Here is a 19,001-nt window from a genome sequence, read left to right on the forward strand (position 1 = left end):
TTGCAGTGCCAAAAGGCCCTAGGCCCTGCAGATGCTGCTGATGCTTCTGGGGACATGTTCAGCTGCCCATCAAGAGCTGCCAGTCAAGGCACTGCCTTGATAGCCAGGGGATGTGCCAACCACTCCTGTGTCTGCATCCAAAATTCAGTTTTGCATATTCATCCCTGCCTGTCCCAGCTCCCAGAGGCTCAGCTGTGCGATGCTGTGCTCACCACAGATGTTCTCTTCCAGGTTCCTCTCCTGGCACATGAAAGAACCTCAGAGCCTGGGTTTCACTCAGCTACTCAGGCACCGGTCTCTCAATTAAAACACAGGTGGAGAACAGAGCAAAATATCCCAGTACAGCACTGTTCTTCTCAAATGGTGGAAACTCCTGCCTGAGGCCACACCTTTCAGCTCTAAGCAATTTTTTTGAGAGACATGCACTGGCAGAGGAGAAGCACACCACCCCTCCCATTGCTGCTCCTCAGTCTAGCTCAAGTTTTGTATAGGCAGTGGCCTTCTCATCCACCAAGGCTCTTGGGCACAGGGAAGTATGATGTTTGTCCCCCTCAATCCTGCCCCAACAGAATGGTTTATAGCGCAGTGATTTGGGACCAGCAGAAAGGAGTAGGCTTGAGAATCCTCTCAGGCAGAGAAGAGACCCAAATCCCTGCCCTATACCCACAAGAAGGTGTCTAGGCATGGAGCTACTGTATACTGATGGCAATCAGGCATTTTATTGTAAGAAAAACCTTTTTCCACAAACACTCAGTTCTCTCCCTGGAATAGGAAGTTAGACCAGGATGACTAGCCAACATGCTAGCCCCACAACTGGGGGATCTGTCTCCAGATTTGATGCTGAGTCATGCGTACAAAGTCTTGGCTGGGAGAAGCACCTTGCATCCTGTCACTTAGCCAGCAGGCTATTGATGGCATGTGCTGTGCTGCCACCAAACTGAGAGCACCTCTAGGAAATTGCTAGTAAAAACTAAAGCACCTGGGCCAATGGATATTGTGGCAGTTTTCAATGAAATGTGCCTTCAGGTCAGATTTAGTTGTCTTTGTGGTTGTAGTCATTGTCTAAGGGATTACAGACTCCAAGTGCAGAAAGGTGAGAGCTGCATTACCATGATGCTCTGTGGGGTTTATGAGCCTTTCTGTGCAATAGAATATGCATGTTCCCCAGCACAGTACCACCTAAAGCAGCCCCAGCATGAGGTTGGCTCACCGCCAGCCATCCCTGGGAGCAGCACCTGTCTCAGCTCCCTGGCTGCTTGCCCCTCCAATGGTGGCACGGCAACTACCCCTTACATTCTCTCCTGTCACTCAGAAGTTCTGTGCAATGCTCAGGAGACTTACCAGTCTCCAACAATTTTCACACCCCACAGAAATACGGTTCTGCAAGGGGAACAGACCAGAGTATATGGGCAGACACAGTAATTGATGCTTTCTCCTCTTTATTTCAGGTAATTCCCAAAGATGTGTCTAAGTCCAGTGTTTGTGAAATGGTTATGCCATGACCAACATTGACTGGGCGCACTTGAGACGAAAGAGTGCTTTAATCTAGGGAGGCTGAGCTGAGCTGCAACCCCAGCTACCCCAAGCAGCCACCAGCTCGCAGCAGTTCCTCCCTTCCCTGTCCAAGCATGGGCATTTCATTGCATGACAGCACAAGCTCCAAACACAAAACTCACTATAATTGGTCATTCTTTCTTCCATAACTGTGTCATCATGGCCCTGTCTATTCTGCCATTGACAGAGGTAACCAGACCAGTACCAAAGGGTCTACCACAGTGAAAACAAGACAAAACTTCAAGGAGCAGATGAATGGCTACCACCAGTCATGTTCCCCTTTCGCATTGGCTTGGCATACTCTTTAAAGCCATGTGAAGCTGTGTTAACTGAGGCATGAGGCTGCCTATATTACTCCAGCTGCTGTTGCAAGGGTACAAGCCAAGACTGCAACCTTTCTGGAGAAGAGCAGTAGGATTATCATGCTAGGAAACAAAACCTTCTGAACCATAAAAGTGCTGAAATGCTGAAACCAGTGTGATCCAACCACTGGGCAGCAGCAGCACTTGAGCCTGCTGTATTAGACACCCTAGATATCTGTGGTCTGTAAGTATCAAGGAGTTTTGCTTTAGCCAGAAATGTTTGCTGAGTGGCACACCCAGCAGTGCCATCCCCCCACTGCCAGTTGAAACGCAGGTCTCACCTTCAGCCTCAGTCTCTCAGCACCCTCACACTCATCGCCCTGCTGCTGATAGACCCAAACAGCCAACACGTGCTCCCAGACTGCAGAGGCAAGGGGGAAGGCAGCAAAGCTTCGCCAGGTGGCTCTATAAAAAAAGGACACGTGCCTGTGTAAATGCTCCACCATAAACAGAGCTGTAGTGATACAAGCAAACCAGAGCAGCTGCTGCAGCAAGCAAGTCCCCTGGGAGTGGCTGCTCTGCTCTCGTTGTGCTGACACTGTCAGAGCTACCAACCTCTCCGTGACCCTAGGGCTTATCTAGGAAAGGTGCTTACAGGGATTAGGACTTCATTCCTGTTCCACAGTCAGACAAGCTCTGCCCTTGACTTCAGAGGCTCGGGAGGTTGCGCTGGGCCAAGGGCAGGTTGGGAGGATTTGGACTGTGACCCTCATGGCAAAATCAATAGTGCTCATGTGCCTGGTTCCACTGTGTAAATCAGTGGCTTGTCAGTCATGGGGACTGGTGTTCTAAAACAAAAAACATCACAACAAGAGGTACAGATGCCCTCCTCCAGCATGTCTTGAATAATTCTGAAAAGTTAACGTACCTTAAAAGATACATTATCTTAATGTACATTAAAAGATACAATTTATAGATTGGTAAGTACGTGTTAAAAGAGTACTAAGAATCATATATAAATACAGTAAATACGTTAGAGAAATATGATTGAGTCGAATGTATCAAGGGGATGTAAAGATTTTTAACTACTCCTCATGATGCTAAATTTGTAGTCTGGGACTCTTTTGGTTTTAAAAGCAGATAACCTTACAGAGAAATTAATGCAGGCAGGCAGCTTCACAAAGCACTTTCTGGGGAGAATTCATTCAAAGAGCTGACTAAATGTGCAACCAGACAATATAGTCAGTGACAGGCACAGGTGAATTATCTGGCAGACTTTTTCATTCCGACATGTGGAAATCAGATCTGTCAGCAGTTATTTTTAGTAGACATGGGACCATGAAGGACTCACCACAAAGTTTTTGTATGATTTCACTTACCTTAATAATACTTAATAATATCTGTATCAAGGTTTGAGGCAATGCAAACTTCTGCAATTTGTGCAAATGAGGATCATAAGTATACAATCCTGCAAGTAGGAGTTGGTTGTTACAGCAAAGCTAGAGTCCCAATTAATGTGTTTAGTGTAAAACTAGGAAGCAGCTGGCTTGGGTTTCATAAAAGTTACCACAACAAAGTTGCAATGGAAGAGGCAAGCAGAGACATACATCCAGACTGAGCACCCTTTATCCAAATCACAGCACACACTGTTCCCAAGACAGGCCTGTCCAGAAACCAACTTTGGCAGCTGCTGTGTCAAGTGTCAAGAAAGGGATTGTGCACACAACAAAACCTAATCAGAGGCTGAAATAAGCTACATAATATACAAGAACTCATATCTGTTTCTGTTGATCTACCTGAAGTACAAAAATCAACTTGCAAATTTGCTAGTTAGATTTATATTAGACTTTCTTGCCCCTTTTGTTTAACAAGGGTTCACATTCCCTAGGAGTCATGCAGGGGTGACTGCAGTGAGGAGATTGCCCTCAATGGGTGGATATTCATCCGCCTTCATGATTCTTCCTCATGATGGCAGAGAGATTGTGCAGAGCTGAGATGCCTGGACCAAATACTGCCTTTTCCCCTTTTCACCTAGTCAGCAATGTCACTGGAGTGGAGTTCCCTTTCCAGACCAACTGGGGAATTTCATTATTGAGGTACAGGTGACCAGTCTCCAGAGATGTGCATTAATGCCTTTTGTACCACCCTTCCCTTTGAGCTTTGGGTGCTAGGAGCTGGATGGAGGCCAAAAGGATGGAAGAAGATGTGGTCCTTCATCACAGAAGGTTTTAATTGGTGTTCCCCATGTCCAAATGCTGCAAGTAGGGATAGTACAAAGATATTGTGTTATACTGAGTTATAACCAGCTCTCCAAGTATTTGTCACCCAACAGACCTTGTTTACAGAAAAGAATGTGACCCACTAGAATGTGCATGGACTTGCAGAAGATGAGATTAGATTACAACTTTAACTAATACAAATATTAGTCAAGGAGTCCTTAAGAGATTAAAAAAAATATTCCAAGAGATAGCCACATCTAATTATGCTTATTGTCAGAAGTGGGGTACATCCAGAACAGACTTGGGTGCAAGGGCCAGTAAAGAGTCAGCAGTACAAACACTGCTTCTTTCTCATCTCTGCAACTTGAGTAATTGTTCTTTTTTCCCACTTAACTTTAAAAAGTCTTGTTCTCATTGCCTAGAATTTCAAGTGGTTTTCTGGGAATACAGACAGAGGAATTGTCCTCATGGTATTAGCTCATAAGCAATCTTTTTGTCTAGAAAACTCATCAGAAGGGATAATTTACACTAATCCTACAATGGAACCTATGAATTGCTCAATGTGGAGAAGGAAATGTGTATCTGTACTCTGTGGAGTAGACAACAGACTTTGAAAAGCAGAAGTCTTGATACCTTAGCAAATTGTAAGGTAAGATTGAATCCCCAGTTATCTGTAGAGGTGTCTGGGCCTTCCCAGTTTGTTTTAGGGGAGAGCCAAGGAGCATACCATTAGCTGTCCCATACCCTCAGCTGACAATAGATAAACAGTATTTCACTGTGCAGGAGCACAGCTCTCTGGTCCCTGGAAGGTTTCACACTCATTCCCAGCCATACACAGAGACACAGCTGTGAAAGGGCCCTTCCTGGAAGAGCACAGCTAAGGTTCAAATGCCACCCAAAAAAAATCCTGAATGCACTGACTGTTAGCAGTGAGGACCTGATTCAAATCAACCCATTAAAAAAAAAAAAAAAAAAAGAAAGAAAAAGAAAAAAAAGAAATATTCAATTCTATCTAAACAGAAAGGCAGTGTCTGAGGAGCTCACCAGGTAGACTTCTTCAGGCAAAGAGACAGCAGGAAATGGTGCCTTAGAGAGCTGTGAGCAAGATCCAGGTTCCAGAGGTCCTTGAGCCTGTGTTTCCCTGGGCTCTCTCCCTGGGGTGGCAGTGGGAGGATACAGAGAGCTCATACCACTTCGTACTGAAGTATTAGTCTGGTAACGGCTTTTGAAAACATCAATTTGGCAGAATGATGGGAGTTTATTTCTGTTTTCACAGAAACCAGGATACTGGTCTTACAGCTTTCATGGTTGTTTTGGGTTTTTTTTTCCCTTCAGCAACAGAATAACCTTCAAAAAATCAAAGAAAAGAAAATATTCCATAGTTTTGACCACAGAAGAAAATTTCTAGCTGGCAGAAAAAAGATGTAAATTTCCAAGATTTCCTTTAACAAAACCTTCCTCCCCCTCTTTGCCATCACCTCTCCCATGAACAATGGACACTGATTTGAACAGCTTGTGAAGATCACACAGGCTGTGACAACAAGCACACCCTGAGGTTTGCAGCACTGCCTTCACAAAGCTGGTGTTGCTGAATCGGGTTTTCAGGAGACAGGGTCACAGCCAGTGCTGCCTTGGAGGAAGCATAACCCCAAGCCTGCTCTTGCCACTTCCCCAGGCAGGTTTGGTGGCAGTCTTCATGATGTCTCCCAGCTTCCTCCAGTGCATCCAGAACCCCTGGAAGAGTCCTTTCAAGCACAGGAGACAGAGCATGACTTAGTTCTTATATGTTGGGTGAATTGATTCCAGACCTGGTTCCTTCACTGCAGTGATGCTCCAGGTGATTTTTTCTGGCAAAGGGGCAGATTCTTTATGCAGGTCTACCTTGTTCACTTACAGAATAAGAAGAAAACAGAAGTTTGTCAGAGCAGAGGAATGGGACTTGCCAAAAAGGAAGAAAATTAAGGCTTATCAAACTCCAGAGTGAAATAACATTAATCCTTTGCTTAAGTATTTTTATGTCATAGCTTTTTCTCCCTAACTTAGAGTCAGCAAAATGAAGCAGCTCATGATTAATATAAGGCTTTGGCTTGCCAATCTCTCATTTACCCATGTGATGGCTTTCTCCAGATTTTGGGACATAGGACTTTTAAATAAATATAGATATTACACTGCAATGACACACATTAAGATGCCTTCCCCTCACTCAACACAAATCAGTCACTGAAATAATATCTGATACACTGATTCCATGTGAAAACTGTAACCACATACCTATGCATTTACCCTTGTGTGTGAACATCCCTGTGCCAGCAGCTCCCCTCTGGGAAGCCCCTGGGACCACTGCACGTGCACTAGTTATTATCTGGCATCTCCAAGGATTCCTCAAAATGCACGTGGCTGGCAGAGCACCCAAGTGTTGGCAGTACTGAGGAAGAGCAAAGGACAAGGTGAAAGGACACAACAGGCACTACTCCTTCCTGCTGAAGTGGGTCTTTTTCCATGGCCACTTCACAGCTGAGCTGTCTAATCTGTGGTTTCAACAAATGGAGACTGAGCAAATTATCTTTTGCTCTAAGACCCAGGCACTAAGATTTGAATCAGCTCTTAAGGGAACTTAGACCAGGGAGACACAGCCTTGTGCAAGCTGGAGATGAGGGAGGAATGTGAAGGACTGAAACCACATCACCTGTCACAACAGGATATATTGCACCAGTCAGACCTAGAGGGAGAGCAAATTCCCCACTGGATTTGCACCTGTTCATAATATCCTTCCACAAAGGCCCCATCATGGCAGGATCCCCAGCCTCCAAAAGCCCTTGCCCCAGGCTGGAACACAACCTGAGTGGCAAGAGTCAGCACAGCTCTTGATTTCTCACAGACACCCTCTGCAAAGCACTTTCTAGGGTGTCCCATTACAAAGCAAGTTGGTGGTAGCTGTGTCTGACTTCCCTGAATCTGCAGAGTCAGCTTGGCCCTGCTCCTCCTTGCACCGCACATTGCATGGCAGAGGCAGCCGTGGCCACACACTACTTGGGACTGGGAATCATTTTTGCAGGGTGGCAAAAGGGGAGTTTGTTGTAATTATAAACACACTGCTAAGACAAATAGTTCCCCGGTGTCGTAGGCACACACTGCAGTGGTTTGGGACATGTAGTTTCTTTGCAAGATAATATCTAATTGTATCACATTCACATTCCTGTGCTGTAGTAAAATGTGCCAGTGTAGCAAGTTTTGACTTGAGCTCTAGGTTTTGTCTGAGAACCGCTCTACACTGTTAGTGCCCTGGTGTGGCTGCTTGCAGGAACTACATTGCCTATATATCTTGCACTGAAGAAGGAATTCAAACCCTTATGTTTCAAAACAAAAACTTCCGAAATGCAGGCTGCAGCCTGGGAGCTGGGAAATTCATGTTCCTGATGGTGCAAGAGATCTCAATTTTTCCCTGCCTACCCCTACTCTGCATGAGGTTGAAGTGTTAACATCAAAGTTAGCAGAGATGGCAGTGGCAGAAGAAAGGAGGGAGCACAGGGAGGTGACAGACCTGGGAAATCTTCCTGATGAACAGCACAGCTGTTGTGTTGATGCTGAGTTTTATTTTATTGCATTTCCTGCTAGGTAAACATTTCTTAAGAAAATAATTTGTATTAAAAACAAGAGTGCTAAGTGAAATCACCAAGGAAGTGCATTAGATGACTCTTCCTGTACAGACACACAGCTCCACAGAGCAGATCTGAAGTTCTTGAGGAATTCTGGTTGCTCTTGAAGAGGAGTATTAGCATCAGCAAGAATAATTCATCTCTTCAGCACACAATTGAAGAGGGTTCCACAGGTGCAGAGAATGCAAACACGTCCTCTCATTTTCCTCCTTGGCTTTAGGGACATCTTATTGCTTTTTGGTGATTGTTTTATCCTCATTTCTCTAGCTCAAACTGTGCAGTGCAGCAAGCTGCCAGCCCTAGCCTGGCCAACCATTCTAGAAGAGGCCACATCTGGAAGTGCTTTCCTTCAGTTTTGCAAGACATTGCTCTCCTTCAGGTATTCCTTACAAGGCACCACTCTGAAATACAGTAGGAAGGGTGAAAGCACGACCAGCCTCTGCTCTGCCAGCACTGCAGCAGCAGTTTCTGCTGCACTCCCACTTGCACCAAGTCCCTGAAGCCTGGCAAACCCTGGGGAGCTCAGCCCACTGCAGCAGATGGAGGAAGGAAGCCTCAGCCCACAATGAAGCAGGGGCCTAGACACAAGAGTGAGCTCCCCTCTGCCCACCCTGCGTCATCCATGGTCAGACATTTGCTGCCATGCCTATCCCCAGAAGGTGGGGTGGGAGCAGAAGAGCTCCCTCCCAAAATCTGGGCAGCATCCAATTTGAGGCAAAGACAAATGTCACTGACCTTTACAGCATTCCAAGCCCTAAAGTCTCTTAGCTCCCTTGCACTCACTGGAGAAATTGCTCAAAACCTGTTCTCTTTCCAGTCTCTCCCAAGGGGAAAAAAATTAGTCTCCATGCAAGTCTGTTTGTTCTGTGTGTTCCTCATTTTATATTTCACAAATCAATGCCAACTTTCAGTCATTGAATCCAGACACTCATGTTAACAATGGATGATTATATTTTCCATCTGAATGTTTTCCCACAAGCACAAGCATTAATTCAAAGTATTCTTCTTGCAAGTAGGAGTGCAGCAATGTATACTAAGATGAAATATTTAACTTGTGCAGATGAAACTGCTTTGCTGGAACCAGCAGAGCCACACCAGCTTACACCTCCAGAGACCTTGGTCCACAGCTGTTTCCCCACCCCTGGGCAGCCAGGATGCTGTGTTTGAGCCAATAGGATTTATGACCATTTTAAATAGAAGCGACTTTCTCATGCGCATCGGTAAACTGCTGTGCTGTTGGACTGCAAGGAGCTGAGTACTTTTCCACTCTTTTTAGCTATTGCTATCAGAAATCATGAGTTAGTCGATAACCACATTCCTCTGAGATGAGTTTGCCAGTGCACTGAAGGAGATCTGTTCACACTGGGAGGCATTGTTTCCCAGGCTATTCCAAACAATACAGAAAACACTGTGTTCTCATTTGAGTACTATGAAGAAAGAGCTCAGTGGAAGGACTTTTAAAGCACTAGCATATGCAAGTCTATAAACTATATTCTTTAAATAAAGAAAAACCCTCTATGTCATGCAGAACTGAATCATGATTTGCTCGTGGACTGCATCCAGCATGAGAAATATGGATGAGCTTTGGCGGGGCTCTCTAAGCAACAGAAATAAATACTTCGCTCCCAGCAGAAGAGGGAAAACGAAGAATACTTTTACAAATCAAACAGATTATGCAAACACATGAGTCCCCTTCATTTTCAATAGCAAAACATAATGATAAATTCATTTTAATTGAGTAGGATCAAAATATTTGGGATAAAACCTTGCCCTGACTTAACACTTGCCTCAGAGACCTTAATACTAAGTCAATGCAGAGCAAGGAGATGTTAATCTGTCTATAGTGAACTGAATCAGTTTTGCCAACCAGGTCAGAGGTAGTATTTCAGGCACTAACTTGGTATTGATGCTTTAAATAGCAGCAGAGTGTATATGCCCTTACATAGCACTTGCTGTGAGGAGCTATTCAAATACACATTGGTTTTCAGGTGGCCCTGCAAACCAGCAATGTCCTGGTGGAAAATGAAGCAGGGAAGGCTCACCTGTTTGTAACTCCAAACCAGACAGTAAGAAGTGGGTAGACTCTTCATTGTCCAAATTAGAAATGAATGGGCTACATCTACATGCTCAGTCATACCATTGCTCCAACAAGAGATCTCAGTCTTCGGATCTCTTTCCTATCATTCAGCATCACTCAGAACATGCACTCAGCTTTGCATTGCTTGTTCTAACCTCACAACTTACCTACTAAATCTAATAAATCTCTTTTAGCTTAGAAGTCAGATCGATCAGGCCAGAAAATGAAGAGCAGGAATTTTTCCAGCAGAAGTTCAACACAGTCCAACAATGAAACAAGTTTTTCATGAAACACAGCATAAAGAACATGTGAAAGATAATAATTTTCCATAGTGGAAGCTTGAACTAGTTCACATACATGACTTGAATCCTTCAGAAACAGAATGATTTCAAACCCCAACTACATTTCTGTCCTCTTGTCCCCTTCCCTTCCCCGCCCCCTTACATGCAGGCAGCCCCGGAAAAGTCCATAAGAGGTGAATGGACAGATTGGCTTCACTGGACTGCAGTGGGCTTTGCTGCCTGGCCTGACTTGGCCTATCATGTTCCTGTTAATCTTGCGGGAATCTGTGTCCCAAAGAGCAGTTCCAAACTGAGATGTGTGCATCACAGTTTGCCAGGGAAAGTCTCCAGGGTGGATCATGGCCAAACTTAATGCTGCAGCTTTAAAGAAGAAATTTCAGTTCAGGGAGGTTTTTTCAGTTTTGCTTTTGAATCTAGTGCATTTTGCAATGAGCTACTATATGCACCCACAAACATGCCACAGTAAGAGGATGAAGGAGAAGGAAACCAGTAGAGAGAAAAAAGAAATCTAGCAGTAAAACAGCACTATTTGTCTATTTTAACAGAGCTAAATGTTCCTTGCATATTTCTCCTTGTATGTGTTTTGCAACAGAACCAAGTCTGAGAACAGACTGGAGCATCAATAAAAACCAGCATGATGGCTGGTGGAGTCCAAATCACAAGTGGACACAAGCGGTAGCAAACACTGACCAGCAGTCACAACACCATCAATTTTCTTACCAGACTCACAGTGCTGCTCTAGAGCTCAGGTAGGCAAAATAGTCTCCCACTGTGTCATCCACTTGTGACAAGAGAAGCAGTGAGGGAGAGTGTGTCAGCAGTTATCCTGAGTAAGGAGCATAAGTTTTCAAACAGAGATCATTGCCTTAAACCCAATAGAAACTTCAGTGGGGTTTGGTTGGGTCCTGTGCCAGAAATAAACAGAAATACTAAATAAATTCCTACAACATGTTAGTCTAGTTCTTATGTAAAATGATGTAAGTATTTTTTAAAAGGAAAAAAAGTAAAGAAAGAAAAGAAAACCACAGAAGAGCTGAAGAAGAAGAAATAATCTGCTGAAATTAAAAATGGTTTACATTTTTCTGTGAGGCTCATTCAAGGTGGAAAAACCAGAAACATGTTGGAAAATGTTTAGAGAGACACTAGATTGATCAAAGCATTTGGCTAGGGTAAGGAACTAAAGGATCTGAGTTATTACTTCTTGGAGAAGTGGCTGCTGGGGAGGAGATAGGAAGATAGAAGAGACAGCCAAAGAAAAAAGACTATTCTTGAATTGTGAGCCTGAAAGGGACCCAGTGCACTGGCTACAATCCATTCACATAACACTTCTGGGCAAAATGAGAAAGAGAAGTTAAGCAGCCCTCCTCAAGGCCCCTGCAGGGTCCCTGCAGTGCTGTTGGAGCTGCCATGAGGCAGCTGCTGACTGCAAGCCTAGTGCTTACAGCCTGGGCCACTTGCCCCACATCGTCACCCCTCTTGGTGACATGCCAAGTCCCTGACCCTACAGTGGGTTTTGGGAGATTAGCTTTTGCAAATCGGTCTGTGACACCTGGAGGTGTTTCCCCTCTAGGCCTTCACTCCTCCCCACTGCCACAGGTTGTTGTCCAGGAGCAGAGCATACTGTGCCTGCAGCATGCCAGCCAAAACCGTGTCGTCCTGACCCCAGCTGCAAAAGAGATGATGTGTGCCTGAGGGAGTAACATACTTTAACCCATTTTAGCTGCTTGTCAAGCAAACATGAGTCAGATCCCTAACATACCAACAGATATTAAATGGCAGCCAGAGCCTACTAGCAAATGTGACTTCTGCTTCTCATCAGAGCTGAGCCAAGTAGAGTTGAGCAGCTGCCAAAAGTGCAAGTCCCTGCCCTGCCTCTTATACTGGCTCAATTATTCATGCAGATTGCAAATATGGGAAAGCTAGACCCCAAGAAAATTGAAATCACTTAGCTTTTGTTGTTGTGGTTCTGATAGTTTTCTGAGCATTCAGTTCCTTGAAGATGTCCAGTGGGAGCACATAGCCCAGAGAAAGGCCATCCTCTCCGTGCAGTCTCATGATCAGTTTTCTGTTAATTACCTAATTCAGCACAAAGAAGGGTTACAAATACAGCTGGCCACACAAACGCCTGCCAGCCAAGAAAATTGCAGGTGGGATTAGGGAACACAACCACAGCCTTTGGGGAAAAATATCAGTACACCAGACCATGAGACATATAGGGATCCCTAAGGTGACCTCAGTCAATAGCTCAGAAGGTGAGGATGTCCAGGCACCTCCAGAAGGGGAGAAAACAAAACAAAATAAACATGTTTACTCCTGCTTACACTGGGGAACTATTCTCTACAATACTTCCCTTAGGAACCCAAGGGCAGCCAGTACTGCCAACAGTGCAACACTTCACGTGTCAGTGGCCACCAAAATGGCAGGGGTGAACCAAGGCAAGAAAGCACAGGCTGAGCTGGAACTCAAGCTGCTGAATTCAAGGTAGGGCCAAACAAACCCTTGCAGTGCACAAGGGCAGTGTAAAATAACTGCAGATCATTTCCACACAATCTTGTGACAGCCTTGGTAGAGCAATACTGCAGTAGATAAAAAGCTAACAAATTTTTCATATTGAAAGTCATAGCAAATTTTAATCTGAATCAACATCTTTAGGTGATAAGGGACGCTATTCAGAGGATCAAAGTCTCTTCATTTCCTATTTGCAACAGTGACAGATTCAGCTGGCACTTTGCAGTCACACAGGTGGCTTGACAATGATGAAGTGTTCATCCCAAGCTGACATAGATATGGAATAAGAAAAATATACTGGCAGTCAATGCACAATCTAGACTTATTTATAATGCAAACCAAGATCCTGTTTTCCTTCTTAATCTATACTAAAACTGTTGCTCAGACTAAGGAAGTCTAGCAACTAATGAATCTAAACCACAGGGGAGGGAAAAAGACTTTAAACAGAATTTGTATTTTGAAGTCTGAACGATATGGTATCTCTAAAACACAAACAGCTTTTTATGCTTTTTTATTATTATTATTTTTAACTGTGCTTTGATTTATGTCCAGGAAAACATATTAGGCCCAAGTTTTGGGCCTGAAGAACTTACAGGAGTCTGAACCAAGAAGCTGCAGTATCTCACCAAGAGAGGAGCAGTTGAATAGCCCAGACAGGTCTTGACAGAGCCAGCAAAAGAGAGGGAGGGGGAGGACATCCTTTATTAGCAGCCTTGGAGGACGCTTACCTTGCTAACCACCAGCATTGCACTGACTAAACCACAAATGCGCATTCCCTGCACACCCACACAGGCTCTCAGAACCAGCTCATGGCTGGGAGCTGGATTGCCATGAAACTCAGGGTGGACAGGCATGGTGTCGGGAGAGAAACCTCTCACCAAAGCACTGCCTCCCTGCCAGAGACACGGCTCCCTCTCTAATTTAAAGCAGGCTTTAGATTCTCATACCTTGTCAGAAAAGGACCCCTTAAGGGCAAGGTAGCTAGAGAGCTTCCCTCAGTCTTGCCTGATTGGGGCACACAGGGCCACAGTGGTGACAAGTACCTGCAGGGAATTTCTTCCTGGGAAGAAGGAAAAAGGTTGTTTTTATGGAGTTTATCCCACATCCCAGACTGCTCTTTTCAGTAACTCATTAAATGATTATAGGGAGTCAGCTAGATTTGGAACCAATTTTTTATAAGTGTAAATGTTTTTCTATTACAATAAGAGAAGAGTTAAATATTTTCAACCACCTGTAATTGTTTGGTAACTCTCCAGGAACTTCCCTCTCATTCCCAGATTGAAAATAAAAAACAGACCCAAAAGATAGCTTTTGCTGCAGTAGAGTATGTTGGGCACTTACTTTCCTAGCCCCCATTAACCCCAGCCTAGGAGGATGTTTTCTAATGCTCCTCTACATCAGAAGTCAAAAAAAGTCTCATGCATAAGAAAAAGAAAGGCATGCTGGGTTCCCCAAAATGTTGCATTCCAAATAAAAAATACATTTTTTATTGATCTGAAGGTAAGATTTTTGTATTGAATTAGAGTCCTCTCACTCATCAACTTTTTAAAATCACAGTTTGGTTTTCAGTTTCTCCCTGCATCTTGTACCATAATACTTGTGGTTACCTATATTAAATCCACTTTTGCATGCTAGTAGGTTTGGGGTGATTTTCTTTTCTTTTATGATAGCTTGATATACTGCATCACATAGAGGTAGAACTGCCAAGCCCTGATACCTCCAGAGAACACAGAGATGGAAAGGACTCCCCAAGCCCCTGTTTTTGGTCCTTTCTGCGTGGCAACTCACCATATTGCATGAATACAGACTGGACCTTGGCAACTGTCCTTTCATTATTAACAAATTAGCAGCTTTGTAATTCCCTCTTTCCTTTTGTTCTGTGTGCAGACACGCACATATGAGCCTGGGGACTTAGACTTTTTCATCTTGACAAATCCTTCCTCCTGCTCACCCCAGTTTTCAACAGCACAACAGGGGGCCAATCAGCAAAGCTTCCCAAGGCCTAGCAAACAAATCTACTTAGCTCATTTCCAGTTCAGTCCAGATCTTCATGAGGAAATACAAAACAGCCATGGAAAACAACATCTTTCTTCCGCAAGACCTCTAGGCCACTATTGTCAAGCAAAAATGTGCCCCAAATGTGGGCATTCACAAGCAGCTGTGCATAGCCTGGCTGCTACAGAGGGCATGGCTGCGTTCTGGAAAGGTGCCTGTGTCAAGGGCAGCCTCGGTCCCCACCCCCTTTTCCTGTCACAGAAGCAGCACCAAGTGGCCAATATGAGACCAAGAGGCGGCCACGCAGCCACACCATCGCAGGGGTCACTGGCCTGGCTCTTCCTGCTGTGTCCCGGCCTGGCATCGCTTCAGAGGGTTTTGTGCAGGCAGACAGGGCTGTTGAGGCTCCCCCTGCGCCGCCATCTGAGGGAAGGGATTGTTTGATTTATGAGATGGGAGGAAAAAATAAAGCTGCCTCCTTGTTTGTCATTTGGGATGAAGAGGAAGAAGAGAGTTCTCTTATTTTTGGTAGCTAAAGAGTTCTCACTGCATCTGCTTTCAAAGGGAGGAAAGGAAGTGTGGAGGCTGGGTGCCCAAAGCGCTATGCCTCAGGCAGAACCCTCTCCCAGAGCTGGGTCATCCTCAGCCACACAGTCCAGCAGAATGTGGCAGCTGGTGCAGGGCATCCACATCCCATGGATCCCACATCCCGAGGGCCGCTGGGCAAAGGCACCGCGGTGGCCGCGGAGGCCCTGCCTCCTCCATCTTGTGGATCAGCCCTTCCTTTCTGTGGTGTCTTGTGCAAGTCAATGAGGTGCTTTGTTTGATGGGAAAAGCGAAATGTTTGCTTGACCCAAAATGAACTTCAAGGTTTTAAATTCACCAGTAAGCCATGACAAAAAATGGGGTTGTGAGTTAATGCCTCCAATTTATTTTCACATTTATGTGTTGACAGCCAATCAAAAAAATAATCATACACACAATGAAGTTCTGTCTCCCACTTGTTTTTCTCATGAATGAGATTGCATATTTCTAGTTACTGGTCCTGGGAATTTTTTCAAGATTTTATTTTAAAATTAAATGGAAATGCTTGGAAGAAGAGTTAAGATTATACTAAGCATGGATAAATTGTACTTAGCAACTTTGTCCCTTTGAGAAGGCTCAATACTTTTTAATTTATTTATTTATTTATCTGCTACATTTAGCTGGACAGACTCCATATTCCATTACAGTACAGAAGTGATATATTTCATCCTCTAATATATTTCCCTGTTATTTATTCCAATCCAATGTGTTTGTTTAAAGCCAAACATGAAATCATAGAATCATTATTTAGAGCTCATTTCCTCAAGAATCAATGTAATTTTATTCCGAGTTTCTATAAGAGAAAATACTATTTTAAAATGCAAACTTGTAGATACAATGGAAGATGAATTCCATTCATATGATGCAATTAACCCCCAGTATAAATAATCTGTGGTGTATATTGTAATATGATAATGTGAAAGTCCAAAAGAACTCATTCCCAGACCACATCAGAAAATCGACTGAGTCAACAACTGCAGCAGACAATAACAGGACTAGTTAAAGGAGCAGAGCATTAAAGCAGGTTAGTTCAAACTGTACAGAATTTAAAATGTCACTGACAAGATTTAATATGACGATTCATACTCAAGGAATACATGAATTCACTCAGAAAACATTTGGTAAATAAGATCTGAGTGTGAAGAGACAACTAGGTCAACTTGCTATGTCAAATTATTGCATGTCGAAGACTGCTCCTGTCTCTGCTTTGCATTATCACCATCAGTTTTTGAATAATTTAAAAGGAAAATTATTTTCTCAACCTATTTGCTTGGGGATTTGTTTAACTTATTATAAGCAATCACATCTGAAGCTCACTTTCTTGACTAAAGATCCTCTGCACACACAGGATGTGGTGAAGTAACAGATGTAAAGAGCTGAAATTATTGTGACAATATGCATGTTGTTTCAACTGTTCTCTCTGATAAAAAAACAACATAGTGTTTCAGTAGGATATAAGTGGCTTCACCATATATGTAGGAAGAGTGTAAGAATCATATGGTAATAATTACTAGAGGTACATAGTTCCCTTTTTCTTGACAAGAGCCACATGGCTTTTTTTTAATCTATTGTATCACATACATGATGTAACAGTATATCAATGCAAATCAAACAAACTCAAAGCAGCTTTCCAGCTGAGACTCCAGACACACTGAAGTCAGTCAGCTCCAACTTCAGGGTCCTATTCCCAGCTCAGCCCTCAACACTCACATTTTCTCTTTCTAGCTGTGATGTTAAAAATGTGTGGTATAAATCACTAGTGAAAGTAGAGAAACCACCATGACATTTATCACAAATTCCAACACAACAGCAAAACTGAACATAGGAAATATTATCTCCCTCCAAAAACCTCCCAGTGTGATCACCTCGGGAAGGAGTTACTTATTGGTCCTTAGCAAATGCAGGGGCTCCCCTCTTCCAATGCAACACCTTCACAACGCAGCTTGCTTTAATATCAACCTGTCACTTGATCCGCAGCTTAAGGCTACAGCACGGAAACAAAACTAAATTCAGCAGAAGGATCAGACCTTAAGGAAGGGTACAGCAGAACTGCATGAAAAAAGCAGCCCATATGAAATGGCTACAGTTCAGACCTGCTAGTTTCCCTGGTGCTCTGCAATTAAAATTCAGTATGGTAGTGTTTTAGAAGCTCATTACTTCAACATTCTTGGTTTCTTTTTGAGACATGCAATATCTAAATGCTGTAAGTATCATAGTCCCATGACACAACACATTCTTCTGGTGTGGGTTCATGGGGCTGGATCAAAACCACTCCAGAGAGGATGCTGGTGGGTTAACTATGTGCCACAAGTCACTCTGCACATCTGAATGGTTCAAAACTTTGTACATCTCAAAGGGAAGCATGATGTCTGCGATTCCCAGATGTCAGATTACCTTTTGCCCAAGATCTGACACCCTACTCTGCTCCTACTTGCTCACACAGTAATCCAGCATCAGTTAATGAAAGACAATGCCTGCCTGCTTTGCAGACCATTTGCTACTTCTGGCATACTCTGGCTTTGTTTTACCTCTTGGGATCTTATTTTCTGGGCACACAGATGAACTCTGGGGTGTTGCCCAACTCAACCACTCCCTCCTCTTCTGTCATGCTGCAGACCAAAATACCAGGTTTGCCCTGCCTTGACCACCAGTCTTGTCCCAGTTTTTGCCTACCAGGAGGCTTCACAATACTCCTCACAACAGAACCTGCTGCTCCAGGCACCACCTCTGGCCCTGCCACCTCTGTCCCCATCAGCATACTCTCTGCATGGGCAACACCCTACTGCATGTCATCCTTTGCCAAGAACAAAGCCTTCCCACCATGCCAAGTGCCTTGCTGTGACTACACAGCCACCAGCCAGGCTGTGATCAGTGTGGCACTGCTTAGAACAAAGGTGAGAAGGAACTGCGTGAGATGTCTACTCTAAGGCAGTTCAGAATACCTTCAAGAAGCTGTTGCCCTGGGCCACATCTGGCTCTGCTAGGAAGGGAACTAGAAAAAAAACACCTCCATAGTGCAATACTGTTCATTTCCCACAGCATAGAGGGAATCAAGCATCTGCCATGAGCCTATGCAAGCCAGGACACTGTGGCTCATGCAAGACAGCTATGTTTGTCATATTAGCTTCCTGTCTTGGCAGTGGCCATTCAAAATGCATTTGCAGGCTGTATCTCTCTGACTCAAGCCTGTACCACCAGTTCTATTGCATTTCACAGAATCAATTTTAATAATCCAAATTAATCCTAATTAATAGAGGAAGCTGTGGCAGCATTACAAAAAGTGAAAGGTATTCTTTATGTTTGAGGTTTGGATTTTGCAGGATACACAGATCTTGATTTCATAACTGTACATTAAAGTCAGGCCAGCAAAGGGATTAAATTAATCTAGCTTCTGATTCAATGGATAGAAAAAATGTTCCCATCATTGTCCCATCAAATCACTTGATTTCATAAATCACATATAAGTAACATGAACATTTATAAATCCAGAAAAAATAATCAAGTCTTTCTCAGTCTGTTAAGTCTACAAAGTTTAGATGTGGCAGGAAAGTGATCTAATTTCAAACTATCGTTTGGGTCAGCATATCTATTTACAGTGTTCAATTACATGATCATATCATTTTGCACAGCCTTCTTTATATTGGCAAGCTATAAAAGAGCTTCTTCGAATGGAACCATTGTTCTGCTGCATTCTCTAAGAATAGCACAGGCTATATATGAGGCCTCAGCACCAGGACTGTGCAGGACCTGCCTTGATAAATTCAGAAGTTTCCTATTGCATCAAAGTTCCTTCCTCCTTTCTC

At 43.8% G+C, this 19,001-nt stretch overlaps 1 long non-coding RNA gene across 4 annotated transcripts in view; it reads right to left on the minus strand.

Moving 5' to 3' along the window:
• LOC141728850 (uncharacterized) overlaps window positions 1-10,212 on the minus strand; it is a 39,590-nt gene extending 29,378 nt beyond the window's left edge. For 2 of the 4 annotated variants that reach the window (XR_012580094.1, XR_012580095.1), the window contains exon 1: window positions 9,976-10,212. This is a non-coding gene — a long non-coding RNA (uncharacterized LOC141728850). Of the gene's footprint in view, window positions 1-2,197; window positions 2,322-5,119; window positions 5,965-9,975 lie in introns of all 4 variants that reach the window. The other 2 variants (XR_012580093.1, XR_012580092.1) reach the window with 2 other exon arrangements.
• Window positions 10,213-19,001: the final 8,789 nt, after the last annotated feature.

This window comes from Zonotrichia albicollis, chromosome 4 (assembly GCF_047830755.1).
Source record: "Zonotrichia albicollis isolate bZonAlb1 chromosome 4, bZonAlb1.hap1, whole genome shotgun sequence".
Taxonomy (NCBI): domain Eukaryota; kingdom Metazoa; phylum Chordata; class Aves; order Passeriformes; family Passerellidae; genus Zonotrichia; species Zonotrichia albicollis.